We start from the raw sequence: 19,243 nt of genomic DNA, 5'->3' as shown, positions 1-19,243 counted from the left end.
TGTTTTGCTGTTTTAGCAAGCCCTCCAGATCATTCTGATGATATGAGAGTTTGAGAGCTACTGCGTTCAAATAATCAGGATTTCCCCCAAAAGGTCGGTTAGTCTCACATGAGGCACATGGGCTGTGTGGAAGAGGAATGAATACCTGAACAAACTTAACTTGCTTTTAGGAAAGAGGAAGGGAGAATGCTAAGTACACAGTCAAATGCGCGCTAACATTCCTTGTGTAAATACTACAAACCAGCCTTGGGTCAACCATTTTGCATATATTATGTAACAACTTAAAAGGCAGGCGGTATTTTTATACACGTAATAGATGCAAAACTTGAAGCTCAGAGGGTTTACACAACTTGCCCAAGATCACAACTAACCAATGAACCTGGATTCCCATCATTAAGCAGTCTGACTAGAAATTGCCTTCTAAACCACACATGGGTTTGTTTTCTTTTGTTGTTGTTGTTGTTTGTTTGTTTTATTATGATGACATTGGTTAATGAAATCCAGTAAGTTTCAGGCATACAATTCAACAGTAAGGCATATATATATTGCATTGTATGTTCACTACCCATAGTTAGATTTCTTTCTGTCACCATATTTTTGTTTTCAAAGTTTCTCTACTTGCAAAATGGTAGCTAGCTCCAGATCCATGCTGACTCCACCCCACCTGGAAAAAGCCAGCTGCCCTAGATAACATCTGGAGCTTGCCTGTCTCAAACTCACTTTACAAAAAAGGAAACTGAGCTAAGAGAAGCTAAAATACTTCCAGAAGCCACTGAGTCAGTCGGCACCAGGATGGGAACTTGAAATTCAGTTCTCTTTGAATAAGACTTATGATATTTTAAACGTATGTCTTTGTTTTACCATGGGAAATTTGCTTCCTTTTTTCTATTTATTTAATTTGTTGGAGTTTTTGTTTGTTTTTTGTTTTTTTTTATGGTGACATTGGTTAACAAAATCCAATAAGTTTCAGCTGTACACTTTAACAGTAAGGCATATATATATTTACATTGTGTGTTCACCTCCCATAGTTAGATTTCTTTCTGTTACCATATATTTGACCCCTTTTATCCCGTCTCCCTCCCCTTAACCCCTCCTCCTACCCTCTGGTAACCACTAGTCTATAGTCCATGTCCATGAGAATCTGTTTGTTTGTCCTGTTCATTTGGTGATTTTAGGTTTATATCCCACATACAAGTGATACCATGTGATTTTCAACTTTTTCTGTCTGCTTATTTCGCTTAGTATGGTTATTTCAAAGTCCCTCCATGTTGTCACAAATGGTAGTATTTCATCTCTTCTTATGGCTGAGTAATATTCCATTGTAAGTATGTACCACAGCTTCCTTAGCCAATCATCTATCCTAGGACACTTTGGTTGCTTCCATGTCCTGGCCACTGTGAGTAATGCTGCTATGAACACTGGTGTGCAAATATCTTTTCTGATATGGGTTTTCAAGTCTTTGGGGTAAATATCCAGTAGAGGGATTGCTGGATGATAAGAGTAGATCAATTTTTAGTTTTTTGAAGAACCTCCATACTGTTTTCTATAGTGGCTACACCAATTTGCAGTCCCACCAGCAGTGTATGAGGGTTCTTTTTTCTCAATCTAGAGTTTTAAACAATTGAGCTATTAGCAGCTTTTTGACTGAAATATAAAATGCTGCAAGATCCTAAATGAGTAGTTTCACTTAGAGAAGAAAGGTCCCCTTTTCCCTTCCTAAACCCTCTAAAAAATTGCCATCTGTGCTGCAGTAGCAGCTGTTCCATTCTCATATTTTACTCTATAGAGACTAAGTTTGCGCTTCTTTTTTTAAAAAATTGGAAATCAATGTCAAATCAGGTGCTGGAGAAAGCCAATGAAATTCTTTTGTTCATATTTCCTTGCTATGGGACACAAACCCTTTTGGCCAGCATTGATCTGAGAGCAGACAACTGCCTGTGTTTCTTATGCTGGCATAAGTACTCTTAACCTGGCATAGGCTGGACTTTCTTTGAACCAGAAAAAAGAAATCAATATTTCTTTCTCTAAAACTTTTACTTGGGACAGTATTCAGAAGCCTCCTATTTCTGCTGCTTTGGTCAAAATAACAGAAAGATTCAGTATGAGACATATGCTCTATTTTCTATAAGCTGCTGCTCTTAAATTCCTAAATTAAAAGAAAAAATTCCTAAATTGACCAAGAAGTGAGCAGAGTCAGGACAACAGTCATCCAAAGAGAGGGTCAGAATAACTGCATCTTCTCAAACTACGACCCTCTGCAATGTGGGTACCTAATATACCATTGGATCGTTTTCCAGCTTAATGACACTGTTTTTCATCTTTTCGCCCTCTTGAGGTAGATCCAATGATGAGTTCCAGTTCTTCACCCTCCCTTGCTATTGCTTTCTCATGGCCAGGATGTACTTCCTGTCCTTAAAGTCGGTTTCTACCATGTGGGTTGTTTTCATCGGTGGCAGTAGGAAAGAAGCATTAGCCCAAAACTCAGGCAGGAATATTTCTTCCTGCTCTGTTATTGCCATGACAATAACTTGTCACTTTAGATACAGCTAGATGGCTGCTCCAAGGGGGACGAGAGACATGGAGCTAATTTAGCCTAGACCTCCAGTAAGAAGCAGAGTCACCCCGGAGACTGCAGCTTGACAATTGACACCCAGCTGAGCCCAGCCCAGATGAGCTGACCTTCACCTAACCTATACATCCGTGAGCTAAACAGGTGCTTGCTATTGTTTGCTACTAAGACTTATTGCTGTGCTGATGCAGCAACAGTTAAAATTTTCTTTTAAAAGAAAATTAGATAATTTCATGCCTAAAATTAGCCTATTAAAAAATGTGATTGCTTTTGGAACATACATACAGACATGGTCAGATCCATGAATTTGTCCACTTTGAAGGCCTCTTTCCAAAATAGTTTGGGGAAATGCTTTTAGGAATTGCTTTCTCGATCTAGAGCACAGATTTTGAATTGTCCTCAGTAATAGCGAATTTTCAGACCTTGAAAAGTCTTTGATTTTTTTTTTTTAAGCTAAAAGACATTAGGGGGTATTTGGATTTCTAAAGATCAACCAGAATTATTTTAATTTTTATTCGGGAGAAATAATATAAATATAGTTCAGAAAGTTTAGCAAATTAAAATGTTTTAAACTCACGACCATAACTCAATTGTTCTGGTATATTCAATTTCTTTTTTTTCTCATATGCATGTGTTTTTCTAAGATGTCTAAAGTTCTTTCCCAAAAAGGGATGGGATTCTTGTTAATAAGTTTGCAAAGTAAAATTTGAATTGAAAATAATTTGGTATCGATTTGGATCATTTTTAAAACATCTCCAGCCAGAGGAAATTGTGTTAAACTCATAGAATATGCTAGACTTCATTGACATACTGGAAGTAAACAATGTATATGGGGTAAATAACAGCAACACATGAGTTTCCCAGCCACTCAAAAGTAAAACTATAGAACAGTGAGCAAAGTTTAAAAGTGGTAGCTGAACCCAGTGTCTGTGTTGAGAACTTGCCCTTGGGGCTCAGTGCCCCCCAATGCTCAGGTGAGATTGGGCCTTACAAGGGTAAGCTCACATTCACTTTTTGGAACACAGATACTGAGTGGTGTCCTTGGACCTGCAAACAGATATGACTCATAGTGAGGACAGTGACAAGGATCCTGAGGGGACACACAGTGGAGTGGTTAAGGGACAAAGGTTTGGTATTAATTTCTACGACCTTCTAGTGCCCTCGAAAATATGACTTCCTCTCTCTAACCCTCAGTTCCACACAGGAAACACAAAGGCACTAACCATGCTTATCCCGTAAGACTGAAAATTCAATGAGACAATATTCGGAAATTGCTTAGCTCAGCGTCCAGCCCAGATTTAGCTCTCAGTGAATCTGATTTACTGAGTAATTATTATTAATTGTAAAAGAAATTCATACATGAATAATATTTTAGAATTCTCTAAAAGACTAAATGAAATTAAGAACAGAGAATTACTAACAGCCATATTTGCCCGGTCTGGCCTTGTATCTGTGATCTGCCTAACCTGCCTGCCCCTATATCATGCAGCCAGCACCCAATAAGAATACATCCATGGCAGTTTGAGATTATTCCCAGCCTATTTTGAATCTCACAACAATGAGTCATAATTATATTAGTATAGTATTACTATACTAATGTAAATTTAACAGTAGTATAATCAATATTAATTACTAATAAAAATCTTGATTACCCGCTAAATGCTATTGTGCCAAGCCCTGTATTATATGGTACAATAACACTGTAAGGTGAATATTATTATTCAGTGTGGAAAAATGAATAAAAAGGATTGTTTTAACAGCTGGTATCAGAGGACCTCTTATGAAGGAGTCCGCCTTAGTTAATAGCCACTTCCATAAAAGATAAATAGTATACACCTTTTTCTCCTTTTTCTTCTTCCTTCTTTTCTCCTTTCTGCTGCTTGGAGCTTGGAGTGATAATGAGACTGCATTTGGGGCCATGAGAACAGGCACTAAACCCTAGAGAGGGTGGGGTAAAAGCAGGAAGCAGTCTAAATCTCTAGTGGATAGAGCCACCATGCATGCAGCCCCAGGCTGTCCATCACTAGAATTTAATGGGAGAGAAAAAAATTCCTCTCTCTTTGAGCTACTGTCTTCAAGTCTCTATTAATCACAGCTGATCCTAATTCTAACTGATAGGGGAGGGAATTGGACTTTACTCAGAAGCCAATCTTATTTAGGGTCAAAGAATAGGATGACCTCAAAGGACATCTGGGTCACAGCTATTTTCGAGATGGGAAACGGAGGGTTAAAGAAATTAAGCAACCTGCCTAAAGTTCAATACATGGCAGAACTAAATTTAGACGGAGGTCTACCTGGCTGTAACCCTGTATTCTACCTTATTCCTTATCTCCTGATTTCGGTCCCTCCCTTGGATCTAAGTTCCGCTTTTGAAACATTGAACTTGCCTCCCTTCTCAGCTACAGTCTGCACTCCCACTCCTCCCTGCCTCCACTGGTGGTTACCCTCCAGACCCTCGAGAAAATTGACCATTTCCCCATTCTAGTTGAGACTAGCTTCCTTGACTCTCTCGCACGGTAAATGCATATGACCAGTATCCCCGCTGGAGCTCCCCAGTAACAGGGAATTTTAATTCAGCCATATTTTCCATAAGATTTTTATTAAAGTTAGGCACACATGCATTTTCTCCTTCAAGTTGAGTCCTGGCGAAATTCAAGAAGAATTTCCAAAAATATGAGGATAGTACATTCAAATCGATTATTAAATGAAGCCAGAGGTGTTTAGGGTATGTCCTTCAGCCTCCTGAGATTGATATCGGAGAAAAACATGCCCTTTCAAAAGATATTCTAGAATGCCACTGTGAGAGAGAGATACTAAGCTAGCCTGACCCTTTTGGCATTTCTTTGAATCAAGCCTAATCAACTGATTCTTAAAATAGTTTCTTGTATTATGAAAGTAGTTCCTGTTCATTATAGAATAATTACAAAATAAAGAAGGCTTATAACTCAATGAGAATTACCATCAATATTTTGGTGTTTTCAACTTACAGTTTCCGCTTCATAAATTTTTTAAATCCTTGCAATTATACGGCACATAAAAAACTTATATAGAGTGACTATTAAAAATAACTTTTTATTTTTCAAGTTATAAATACAGATTGCAAAAAAAAAATTGGAAAACAGAAGTATGAAAAAGTAAAATCACCCAGAATGTCAATGCCCAGAGAAAATTAATGAAAAACGCATTAGTGTTTGTCCCAGCAGCCTTTCTGCTATATATTTTTACATGATTGAAATCAAACTGTAGAGGCTAGATTTTTAAGTGATTCAACACTGAAACACCCAGGTTCTATATAGAAGTGTTGCAAAGAGCCTTTCCATTGGAAACCTAATGCCTAAGGTCATTAATATGAATTTTAAAGAAGCAGAACATCATCACTCATGTTTTTCGGCAAAGAAAATGGCTAATATATTGCTCTTTGGAACTTTGATTTTGTGTAAGAAAAACAATATGATTTGTTTAGTAATTTTTCTGGCATAGTATCCCCAGCATGAAAATAGTTTTGTCATTCTTAGTAAGTGCTTGCAGAATAACACCAATTATTGTTTCAAGTGGTTTTTAAATGTGACAACAACATCCATCCGAATTAGGGTGGGAAGAATATGGCTTCCCAAAAAATATATTTTCTGATATTGGAAAAAGAGCAAAAACAAAAAATAAAGAGCTGAGAGACCCACTGCCTTTGCTTGGGCTGCTATAACAGAATATTATTGACTGGGTGGCTTAACCAATATTTATTTCTTACAGCTCTGGAGGCTGGAAGTCCAAGATCAAGGCACTGGGAGATTCAGTGTCTGGTGAGAGCCCACTTCCTAGTTCATAGATGACCATCTTCTCGCTGTGTCCTCACGTGGCGGAAGGAGCAAGGGAGTTTCCTGGGGCCTCTTTTATAAGGGCGCTAATTCCATTCGTGAGGGCTCCACTTCCCAAAGCCTCCACCTCCTAATACCATCACACTGGGGATTAGGTTTCAACATATGAATTTTGTGGGGACACATTCAGTCTGTAACACCCATTTCCTTCCTTTTCATCTTTTTTCCTCATGCTATCCACTAATACATACGCTGTGGTTGTTTACAGAGGACATGAATTTTTGTTACATCTGTGTTTTCTCCTCACATTTCCTGTTCCCACAATTTTCTAGGGACTGTCTCTTCTGAATAAATGAAGACAGATCAGAGAGGCAGCATCTCACACTGTAGACCCATACAGAGGTATAACTGAAACCCTAGCACAAAGATTCTCAGAGTTCCTCAACTTTGGAATTAAGTTACTATGAAAAGGAGTCCCAAAAAAGCCATGTGACAACAGCCTGCCCTATGGGGTAAGCCATCACAATCATAATGCACATAAAGCCATACATTATAACCTCAGAGCAGCATTGTGTTCAAAGAAGAAAAAGCCCAGGAGCTCCTAATCTTCACTCTTGTCTCCTCCTAATATTAAAGGGTATCCAGGAGAATGCATTGAAACTCCCAAGAATGCCTCTTTCCGCTCCAAAAGATCCCCCTCTCTCACCTATGTCATCCATCCCTACCAGCCTGGTGCCTCATTGGCTTCTCTCCTCTTTGGCCTCAAGAAACAAGCTGTTGGCACTCCTGTCTCCCACTAGACCCCAGGGGAGTTGTCATTCTGCCAGGCTTCTGATTGTCATTCTCATTAGATTCCACCTAGAGTTTCTGGTCTTTTTTTGGATGGAGAAGAGGAGGGCAGCTAAGACAGCACAGGTGAAAAAAAAGCTGTGATTCTCATCCCATCATATAATATGGTCCAAAATTGGGAGAAATGAAATGTTGGTGGTATGCAGAGAGAAAACTAGACTAGAGCTTAAAGTATCACCACTCCAGAGACACAGTAGAGTACAAAACAGGCTTCTAAGATATGTCCATTCTCAAGTTCCAAAACTCTGGGGCACACTGGAGAACAAGCTCATTTCATGTGCAAAGTTCCCACATAGGGTATGTGAGAACTTATCACACTGGAGGCATAACACTAACAACCTCCACCAACCCTCCACACCTCCATTTCCTCCACAGCTGCCATCAGCCACCGCCACCAGCACCACCTGCACCACCACCTAAGGAGAAGCTACAATTTTTTCCTTTTTAAAGAAATTTTTAAAACATGAAAATATAGAGAATAAACATCCCATTGAGAATAGATCATTATCAGCATATTGTCATGTGCTTTAGAGTCTTTTTTGTGATTTTATTGATGCTGAGTTGGTAAGAGATTCTCATCATTCAAAATACAAAAAGTAAGAAAGGATATATAATGAAAATCTCCACGCACACAAATGCACACACACACACACACATCCGCTGTTGCTCACACATCCGCTGTTGCTCGGACATCCAGTTCTCTACTCTCAGAGGCTACCATGTTTCAGATATTTTTTAAATAAAAGAAATAAAACATTACAGCTATAGTTGAAGTCTCCTTTTTCCCATTCTCCTTTAATGCTCCCTAGAGACAACCATTATGAATTTGATGCATTCTTCCAATGACTTTTTATGGTTTTTGCATACTTATGCTTGTATTTGTGGACCACAGAGTGTTCTGCTGTGTGCGTTTTACAATTCACATCAATGGTATCACACCTTTAAGCACTCCCCTATGCTGCCAGTTCAATCCTTTTAACTACTTTGTTATGTTCTAGTGTTTGACGATACTATATTTTATTCATCCATTTTACTTTTTATAGGTAGGAAATTCTTTCCTACTTTTCAAAAAGATAAACAGTATTACCATTTTGGTGTATTCTAAATTAAAATAACATTTAGGGCCATTTCTCCTCAGATGAATCTATAAATTCAAAATAATCAAGCCAAAATCTAATAAGTATTTTATGAAAAATGATAAGTTAATTCTAAAGTTATTCTGGAAAACAAACAAGAATTGGCAAATATTTCTTTTAAAAGAGCAGAGAAACTTGCCCTTTAGTTTTATAATCTGCTTTTTTTTTTTTTTCATCTAGTATCTTCTGCTGGAAAGGAAGGCTCAGCTGGGCACCTATAAGGAAGAAGAAATGGCCCTTCTTCCCCTGGAGATTTTTCTATCTAGTTGGGATACTGGAAATGGTGCCTGAGAATGAAGCCAACACAGCAAGTTCCAAGCAAGAAGAGTCAAGAGAAACTGAGCTAGACCAGAAAACGCTCTGCACTTGTTTTTTCAACAATAAGTGTCCTCATCTGTACCTACTACTTAAAAGGAACAGGGGAGTGGGGATGATCGTTTGATTTGTACCCAAAAGGGTGCTGACTGATACCCTGTCTTATAATGTCCGATTTAATCATTTCCGTACCATTGGATTTTTAAGTTATTTTCAATTTTTTCATGCCCCACCCCCAAACAAAGTAGTGCAAGGAATAACCTTGTTGCTAAATCTCTGTGCAGGTCTATGATTATGTTAGGATAATTTCTATAAAATAACTCCTACTCAAGTGGAACTACTCAACCCAGAATACTGAAGGAAGAGGGTTGCTTGGTTAAAAACAAAAAAAAACAAAAACAAAAACAAAAAAAAAAAACAGTGTAACAAATTCTAATTCAATAAAAAAAATGGAAACCAAAGTATGTCTCCTGTTTCACTTACCATCTCAAGAGGGTCAGACATCTTCCTGCCAAGGACCCCAAGCCCTTTACTCTATTTGCTGCCAAGAGAGTAACAACAGTAATAATGATAATAGTTAAAATTTATTAAGCATTTATTCTGTGTAGCTGGTGCTCATATATTATCTCACTTAATTTTCATAACAATCCTATTAAGAAGGTGCTGTTATTACTCCCATTCTATAAGTAAGGGAATGAGGCTTAGGGAGAGTTAATGACTCCCAGAACCACGCTACTGCATGAAGGAGCTGACTCTAACGTGGGTCTGACTGCTCATGTTTCTGCTTCTCTGACCTCTCCCAGTCTTTTCTGAGAGCTCTGCTTCCAGATCTTTCCACCCAGTTTTCTAATTTTGTCTTGTGTTCTTTTAGTTATCATTAAAAAAATATAAAAGAATAAAGGCCAGACTTGGCAGGAGGCAAGTAAACAGATGTGTTCCCAGCAGCCTAACCTGCTCGCTCAATTGCCCCAGAGGTGGAGGCTCACCTGGAGGGATGCCTTGTTCTTGGTGGATCTCAGCAAGAGAATATGTTTCCCAGTAACATTTCTGTAGCATCTCCATCATGATCTTTCTTTCTCTTTTAAACCTAAGTCAAAACCTCAGCAAGTGCTACCAAAGGCCATGAACAAAGACCCCCTGTTATACCTGTATCGTTGCTTCCCCAGCATCTGTTCCTTCCTTTCTGCTTCCACAAAAGTTCTCATTTCCCCTGGAGGTCCATGTGGTTCCAGGGAATGTGGTTTCACCCCCAACTTGAAGACTAAATGTGCCTTAAGGTAATCCTACAGGAAGTGAGTGATTCAGAGTTGGCCTGTGGCCTCAGCTGGTCCAATCAGAGCATCTCTTGACCAATACAGCCTTTACATTCCCCTCAGCTTCACTAACCTTTAGACAGGCTTCATGACTCCAGGCCCCTGACCTCCTTTTCTTAGAGTTTTTCCTTAGAGTCTTTTTGGGTTTTTTGTTTGTTTGTTTGTTTTTGGTTTGTTTGGGGGGGAGGTTGGTTTTTTGTTTTCGTTTTTGTTTTTTTGCTTTTGCTTTTTCTTCCCTTTCCTTTGCTTTAAAAGACTTGCTATTGTAAATTCTTTCTCTGCCCCTTCAAGATGTAAATCTTCTACAACTCAGAAATGTCTTTCTGACTGACCTGGGAGCCATCTCTTTGAAATGTAATCATCAAGATAGAGTCCCTATCTCCCAGTCTCTGTGAGAAGATAGGAGTCTAACTTTGATAAGGGCCAATTAGCAAACACAGATGCCTTAATCACACTGAGCAACTCCCTAGTAACTTCCTGCAATGCATTTCCAATAGTTCATCCCAACAATTAAAAAATTCTCCTATCTTTTGTTTCAGCAGAGCTGAGTTCAACCTCTCTCCCCTATTGCAGTTTTCTCTCTTTAATATTCTCGGCGTTCTTCCTGGGACCACTAAGATGAAGACAATCTCCCATTGGATGTGAATGAGGAAACATAGGGTCATGATGGCTGCCAATAGCCATCTTGGAATCCAGAGACAAGGTAGGCTTGGGATGAAGCTGACACCACCATGGATTGAAGACATGGAGGAAGAGAAGTCTTATTCTTTGAGGACATCACTAATATACTAGATCAAATCTTACCCCAAACCTGTTCTCCCTCTCAGCTTTTCAAATACATTAGCTAGTAAATACTCTTATTGTTTCAGCCAATTTGAATTCAGGTTTTTGTTAATTGCAACCAAAAGTGTCCTAACTGGTTCCTCTTCTATTTAGAGCCTTTGAGCACAACACTTGGTTTATAGTCTCCCAATAAGAGCAAAGCTAATAATTACCTAGCACTCACTATGTGCCAGGAACTTTCCTGAGCACGTTACACATTTTGATTTATTTAACCCTTACAACAGCCCTATGAGCTACTTGGGTTTTTTTAAAGTCCATTTAAGAAATGAAGAGAGCAAGGAACAAAAAGAGGTTAAATAACTTTGCCAAAGCTAGTAGGTAGCAGAGCAAAGATTCAAACCCAGTCACATCCTCTGGCTCCAGAATTCTTGGTCTTGGCCAGGCTACCAGCAGCTCACCCATTTGATGATTACATTTCAAAGGGGACCCAAAGGCATCTTATCTGACTGGGGAAGTTGGGAGTGGGATGTGGGTAGGGGATACGCAAATGTTTATTTCCCCATTTTTTAGGGAATCTGAAGGTACACATTTTCATTATCCAAAATCCAATTGAGAATGCGACTATGTCACTCTCCCAAGTCACTAATGAAATTTCTGCCAGGTTATTTCTCAGCTGCTGACAGTGGTTGTCTATGGCTGAGTCGATATTTTCATGTCTACTCATAATCCTGTGTGTCAAGATCACTGAAAAATAAATGCCAGGGTTTTTTCTTCATGTTCTAGCAGCTGCTTTGATTTTAGACGCAAAGTCTAAAGTCTATGTGCCAGGTATTATGTGCGTAGAATTCAAGAGGTATAAATTTATGTAGAATTTATTCACATAAACACAGAAATGTTCTTGACCATTGTGCTTTTAAAGCAAAGCAGCCCATACATCACTTTCATTTTGCTGAGGTGGCTGTGGAAGTTTCAACTGATGACACTTGGGTTTCAAACTATGCCTTTATCTCCAGGCCAAATACTCAAAATTTTCATTAAAAAAGGTAGAACCAGAGTGCTACAAAAATTCTCTTTGCCATCAGGAACTAAAGATATTTTAGATTAATAATAATCTTTAATGTAACTAATGGGCACCATTTTTTTTATAACTTCGTCTCTCTCTTTCTTTTTTTTTTTTCCTATTTATTAGTTCAACCACAAAAAGGACTCAAGAAGCAAAAGAAAAGGAAATGTGGGCAGTATTTCCAATTTCAAAGACCAGATGTTGGGAAATCACAGTTTATAAGAACTAAAAGTTTGAGCTAAGATGTTTGAATATGTACATTTGAAAGTGAACCAGAAACCTTTCCTCGGGAGTCAGGAGAAAACAAGGTTTCTGATATTCTTGCCCTATGCAAATGATTCTCAGAGTGGTCTATGGAATTAATCATGCCACTGCAAAAATATATAATTTAGCCACAAGCACATATTGCGAACCTACTTTTTGTTTAGTAAAATAAGCCTTCATTTTTTTCACACTTATAATTATTTCCTTTCTTTCCAGTTTTATGGAGATATAATTAACATATAACATAATTATTTCTTTATCATGTTATCACAAGGTTTCTCCCTATATGTCTCTATTTTAAATGAAGCTGGAATCTATCTGGCAAATACAGATTTATTCTGCACAGTAGGGTGGGACAAAATGTCACTTGTGAGAACATTTTTCTACTCCTCAGTGTCCATATGCAGGTCAAACATAAATGGACACATAAAGTGAGACCAACTATTGAATGTCTACTAAATGTTAAGTTCTAAACAAAGTACTTTAACACTCTTTATCTCATTTAAACCCATGAAAGCTCATGAAATGTTAGTCATCCCATTTTAAAAAGGAGAGAACTGAAGAAGCTTAAGCTCTATTGCAGTGAGTAACAGATACAGGCGTGTAACCTTTCTGAATGATGTAATTTCCACCACCATGCTACTTTTCTGGAACAATTAAGAACACATATACCTAGGGCCATTGACTTCAGAGCAATGGACAAGCCAGTATGAGATCATTTTCAGTGTGGAGATTGTTCTCTCCAATCCTCAGACAGCCATAAAAGGCAAGCATATTTGCAAAATGGGAATTTACCGAAGTTCTAGCATTACATGTGTTAATGCAGTAGCAAATAGGAACAGGACTATAACTAGTGTTATGGAAAGTCAGTTGATGAAGACCTCATGCTTTAAATCTAATAATTAAAAATTTATCGACTGAAAGACTGATAAGTCTGCTTCACATATCAGTTTGTATATGTGCGACACAACTAGAGAGAGACACAAAAGTGACAACACAGACTCAAGGTGCCAACAGAAGAAAAAGACCCAAGCAGAACCAGGATGTTTCCCTTAGGTGTTTTATTAATACCTTAGTATAGAGGATTGGTAAGAAATACCAATAGCTCTCGACTATAGTGCTATGTTTATCAGTATAATTTATTTGCAGCTTAATGTACTATTATGTAGACTGTATCATTCTTTCCTCAGTGTAGATTCAGCCATTCTCAAATAATTTTGGTGATATTTTAGACTTCCATGGTAAAAGAACCACTCCAAATAAGAGAGAAGTACCAGAAATTGGAGATAGTCCTTCTAGTGCTATTGCTAATAGTGATCACACCCAATTGACAATTGCTCTTAAAACTCTGCTTTCCGAAGGAGAGACAATGTAGGCAGCACGAACTCTTCCTGAGCAAGTTTCATTTCTGTTTGACTTCTTGAACCAGTTTCATTACATATTAAATAAGTAATATTTTTAAACCTGCACTGCTGAATATAAAAATTATCATAAAATCTTCACTAACTCACTAAGAAATATTCTTGAAATCTTATTCTTCTATAGATAAATCAAAGATTAAAATGTGTGCCTTTTCATTATTCTTTCAAAGCTTTGTGAAATGCTGGAAGAAATTATATAGGAATGTATGGATGTCAGAGAACATCTTTCACCATGAATGACTGGTGACAAAGAAGATTCCAAATTTTTCTGAAACTTACTTCATCTTAGAAAAGTTTAATAGTTTGTACATATACATTCTTGGATTCCCCTTACGAAAAATGTATTCTTTCTGAGGCCAACTCCAGATATGTTAGCCCCATGCTTCTCGCTGGTTTTTTGACACGTTCTCATGAGTCACTTGCACACTTTCAGAGTGTAAGCCTTGGAGAAAGACACTTTGTTTTGTTTTATGCAAACCTTTGACTCCTATAATGTGCAGATCACACCTTTGGTGTCAGATAAATGACGAATAATCATTGTTAGAGGCGACAACACATTCAGATGTGAAGTTTTACAATACCTGTTCCCATTGAGCTGCTAAAATCATTAAATTTATGACATTGGTGGATAAATAGAACTGTATGTCTCTCTTCTATTTACTTAGTTTTTTAATTGACTGGAACATACTTTTACTGTGGAAACTGTATTACAATGTTCATATATCTTGTGCTCTGAACAAGATTATTAGCCATAGAAACCAAATGGGATTTTACCCATTGTCATTGTCCACTATTTTCCTTGACATGTTCATCTCCTACTGGCAAAGCAAATTTGATTTCAGAATCCACTCTAAAATACCAACAACGTGTTTTGTAATTGCAAAGTTAATACCTACCAATAATAAAATTGCAAACAAGCAGAGCAACATCAAAAATTCAAGATGATTATTTTTTAAGGATTATAGTAGTTCCTGTGGGTGATAGTATACAAGGTACAGGGCATTATCTTTCTGAAGATTGAATTCTAGTGACAATCTGAGCCTGAGAACCATGAGCGCAGAGTCAAAATTTTTTCCATCCAATAGCAATGCATATTTTGGAAAGCATCACCTTGGGTAAGGGAAAAGAATTCCTGGCTCATTCCTCATCATCCTTCAAACACTTTTAAGCTAATTATGCAAAAAATGAATGAAATGTTAAATACTCTTTGCCTCTAGTGCTAGTTCAGGGATGAGAAGATAGAATTGGAATTCTAGCCCTGTCATTGATCTGTTGGACTTATTAACATATTCTTTAAAATCTGCCTAAGTTGATCCTAGAATCATGAGATGTTAGAGACAAGCTCAGTTAGCTTAAGGGACTAGCCCAGAGCCATGCTCCTTGATTCTCTATGATTTGTTTAAGCTCAGATCCATCCCCGTGCTACACATTTGCCTCAGGAGTCACTATCTTGGTTCCAAACTACCTTCTCTGACCCAATTGGAGCTCCACATCCAACTCATATTCAACCCATGGCCTTTCCTATTATCATATTTTCTTCAACTCCAACAGCAGAATTAGTTTCAAGTTGCTCTATTAAATTTTAAATACCCTGAGAGGTGTAATGCCTTATTACCTGACAATATCTACCAGGTATTGGATGCTTTTTAGGCCCCAGACACTGTATCAGGCAGGCAGTAAACACTCTCCTATTTGATCTGCACAACGCTATGAGATTAATATCATTATATAGATGGGAAAACCAAAAGTCAGAGAACATAATTAACATGCTTAAGGTCACACAGCTGATAAGTGGTAGAACCAGAATTTGTACCTCTGGCTGGTGCTCTTAACCACTGTGCTTACTGACTGTCTTTTCATCCTAAAGCATTTGGTCATCCATCCAACACACATTTTTCAGAAATCAAATATATGTTGATGGGGGCAGGGGGAAGGCGAAGTGGATAAAGGAGATCAAATATATGGTAGCTGAAGGAAACTGGACTTTGGGTGGTGAACACACAATAGAATATACAGATGTCAAATGATAATGTACACCTGAAAATAAATTATATGATTATATTAACCAATGTTACCTCAATAAACTCAATTTTAAAAAAATTATATATATGTATATATGTGTGTATGTATATATATATAAATAAACTCAATTTAAAAAAATTATATATATGTATATATGTGTGTATATACACATATATACATATATATACTGGGCACAGTGCTGGAAGAACAGAGAATGCAGAGATGAAAGAATAGCTTGGAGCATCGGAGCAGCAGTGACACTTGAGATCCTGAACTATTATTCCCCAGAGTAGTGACACAGTGCCTGAGCCTAGACACACCAAGGGGCTTACAAAGGGGCAGATCCCAGGACTTCCAGGCAGTAATAAATTAAACCTGGTCTGAAGAGGGCATTCTTCTAAGGCCCATATACTCAGGGGCCTCTGCGAATGCCTAATGTTTCTGAATTTCCTCCCAGCCTAGTTGCTACTCCCTGCGGCTCCCTGATATGCAAACGTTTTCAGGCTCTTTTGGCCGGGGTCTGTAAGACTGAGGAAAGTGTGAGGTTTTTTTCTCTGGCATACCTAGACAGGATGTTTAGGAATTTGCTCTTCTGTCTGTTTTTATTTGTGATGCACTTGCAACTCTGTGAGTACTTTATAAATCACTAATGTTTGCAGATTTGATTCTCTGGCTGCTTCTCCGCCTCTTCCCTGGTTCCCCAACTGCCAATGTAGAGGCTGTTCTTCCCCTCAAATTTGAACATTGGCTCAAGCTTTCCTCTTTTAAATTAGTTCTGCTGTCAGCTCATTTTGAGACATTGCTCATCCACAGGTTTGGGGTTCGCTGGTTTTTTTAAGTTTCTTCCTTCAACAATGTTTTTGAAGACAGGGTACCAGGCTCCTCACACTGCATTCTGGTCATTTGGCACTTACATCTTGAAAGTATTTCATTGATCATATGCTTTTTCTACTTCCTCTTCATCACCTCAGATCTGTGAACTGTTTGTAATGCGCTATACAAGATTGGTGGGGGGATACCTTGCCTTTGGTTCGGACTTCTCATTTGAGTTTCCACATTTGTCTTAAGTAGGTTCATTGAGCTTGGGAAAAACAGAAGTCAAATCAACTAAGCATCCGCGAGCATATAAGCAAAGTGAAACAATTAAACCCTACAAAGATGAACTGTATTAAAAAAAAAAAAAAATCAGATGATTTACTCATAGCAAAAAATTAAAAAGTCCAATAGAAAAGAACGAACGAAGTGTGAGAAGGAAACGCTGACAAGCTAAATTACCCTTCAAGTAAAGAGAGATAATCTGCCTCCCAGGGTCTAGACAAGGGGGCATTTGTGCCAGAGCTTGAATTTAAATTCCAACTGCCCTGTATGGGCCTTTAGGCCATTATTCTTTTTCCTGTATTTAGCTGTCCGTTCTTTCTTCATTGCAATAAATGTTTGGATACATTCAGCCAGAGGCGTTTTGGATGATGAGCACATTTCTACAAAGCAGAAAAAATAAATATGATATGGCTGCTGCCTATTTCAAGAACCCCATATGGCCACTTTTATACGAGGCTGTCCACCTCTGGAGGCCAGCTTCCCATCTGAAAGGGTATTTGGCTCATCCTAAAACCAGCTTTATAAATCAATTACAAAATCTCAATCTCATTCTGTCACTCATTTCAGCTGCGTAAGAAAAGAAAAGGGGAAAATTTTAATGATTCCGGAAGCTTCCATATGTGCAAAAGCTGAAAGCAGCAAATATTCATTTTCTTTTTTGGCAGATGATTCTGGTAATTAAGGTAAACTACTAATAACCCTTTTCAGAGTGTGGGATAGATTGTTCCCAAACATACTGAGCGGAATCATATTGAGCAGCTTGCCGCCCAGACAGATCCTTAGAGAGAGCCCTGCCAAGAACAACAACAAAAAATTTCCCACAAAGAAAAAAAAAACAAACCTGTAAAAGTCAAAACCCGAGTCTGTACCAAGGTTTTAATCTGCCGGTTGTATTCTAGGCTACACCCTTTTATGATAATTTGCTTGTGTCCCAATGCTATTCCCAATCCTTTTTTAAAGCAGGCATTTTAATGACTGCGTTTGACAAAGAGTCTTGAGCAGGGGTTGGCAAACTTACGCTGTAAAGGGCCAGATAATAAATATTTTCAGCTTTAATGACCACACTGTCTCTCTGGCAACTATAACTCTGCCACTGTAGCGAGAAAGCAGCCACAGACAACAGTTAACACATGAGTGTGTCTGCATTCCCGTAATTTTTTTCTTTTATAAAAATGAGGTGGGCCATATTTGGCATGGGGGCTGAAATTTCCAGATCCCTGCTTTTGAGGATAAGGTACTAAGGTATGACACAGAGCAAGCCAGCCACTTCCTCTCCCCGGAGTATACACTTCCTGCTTCCAGACACGAGCTGTACTTCCTGGGGGAGATGAGCTCAGTCTATGGGGAAAACAACCCATTTGGGGAGTCTAGACTTCCTGATCCCCGTGACAACTGTGACACATCACAGCATTATTTAGTCTCTTGCCAACTCATTTACAATGAGTCACCGCTTGATTTGCAAGATTCCTTACTTCAGTGATAATATTGAAAGCCCACTAATATTAGTCACAGCAAGAAGCTGCCCCTAAAACTGGGAGAGGAAATTACTTTACAGTTTTAATTTCAGACTATGAACTAAAAGGACTATATATCAAATGGTTTTTAATGCTGCCTTCAGTACTAATACAAATAAAAATGATCATTTTCAAGCTATGTTGTTTTCCATAGCAGAATATTACCTGGACTCTTGAATCAAGAGACTTGAACAGACGTGCCCTTCAATATAGAGGATAAGCATGGGCTTTGACTCAGACAAACGTGGGTTCTAACCTCCACTCTGCCATTTACTATCCATGGAACATGGACAAGTCATTCAAACTCTCTGAATTTGTTTCCCTGATTGCAGAATGATGCAATTAGCCCTGCCTTGGCTTCAAAAGATTATTGGCCACAAAATAGAGTATTGCAAGCAGAGAGCTGTGAAATGATATAACGGCTAAAGAATGCCTTTGCCCAGTGTACAGAGCTCCTCTCACGGGCAGGGTTATAATTTTTGAGACCGGAACCAGCCACTAGACTTGAGAGTCCTTCCACTTATATTGCATCAATTTATGACTCTGGTGTGATCCTCAGAATAAATCTATCCACTGAAAATCCATCTGGTCTCACGGGTTAAGTTATTGAGAAGCATCCTGATGACCGGGCACTGACACTGAGACATGATAGAACTCAGTCCTCTTGCATCATTTCCTATCAGCTTTCAGGGCAAAAATCATTGAATAACTCTACAGATAGATAAACAGGCAGGAAGATGATATAAGCTCGAAGAGGGAGTCACCTCTTCCTCCATTCTGAACTTCCCTGTCTTTCTCATACATTCTTCCCTAGAAATTCTGCAAAAAAGATAGTGCACCCCACCAGTATATAAGTGACTGACATCTCTAGGACATCCTTATTCTCACAAGATTTCTCCTCAATTCAAGATGTCCCATCTTGATATTTCCATCTCTCCTGATTATAAAAGTCAAAAATACTAGTTTATCTCTTGCCATGATATTGTGCCTTTGCAATGACCAGAGGTAATTGGTCAGTCTGAGATGGGCCCAGGGGATGAAGCAGCATTTATCAAAAACATCCTATGGAGAAGAAAATGTAATT

This window comes from Pteropus alecto, unplaced genomic scaffold, assembly GCF_000325575.1.
Source record: "Pteropus alecto unplaced genomic scaffold, ASM32557v1 scaffold94, whole genome shotgun sequence".
Taxonomy (NCBI): Eukaryota; Metazoa; Chordata; class Mammalia; order Chiroptera; family Pteropodidae; genus Pteropus; species Pteropus alecto.
This window is presented reverse-complemented; position numbering follows the sequence as displayed.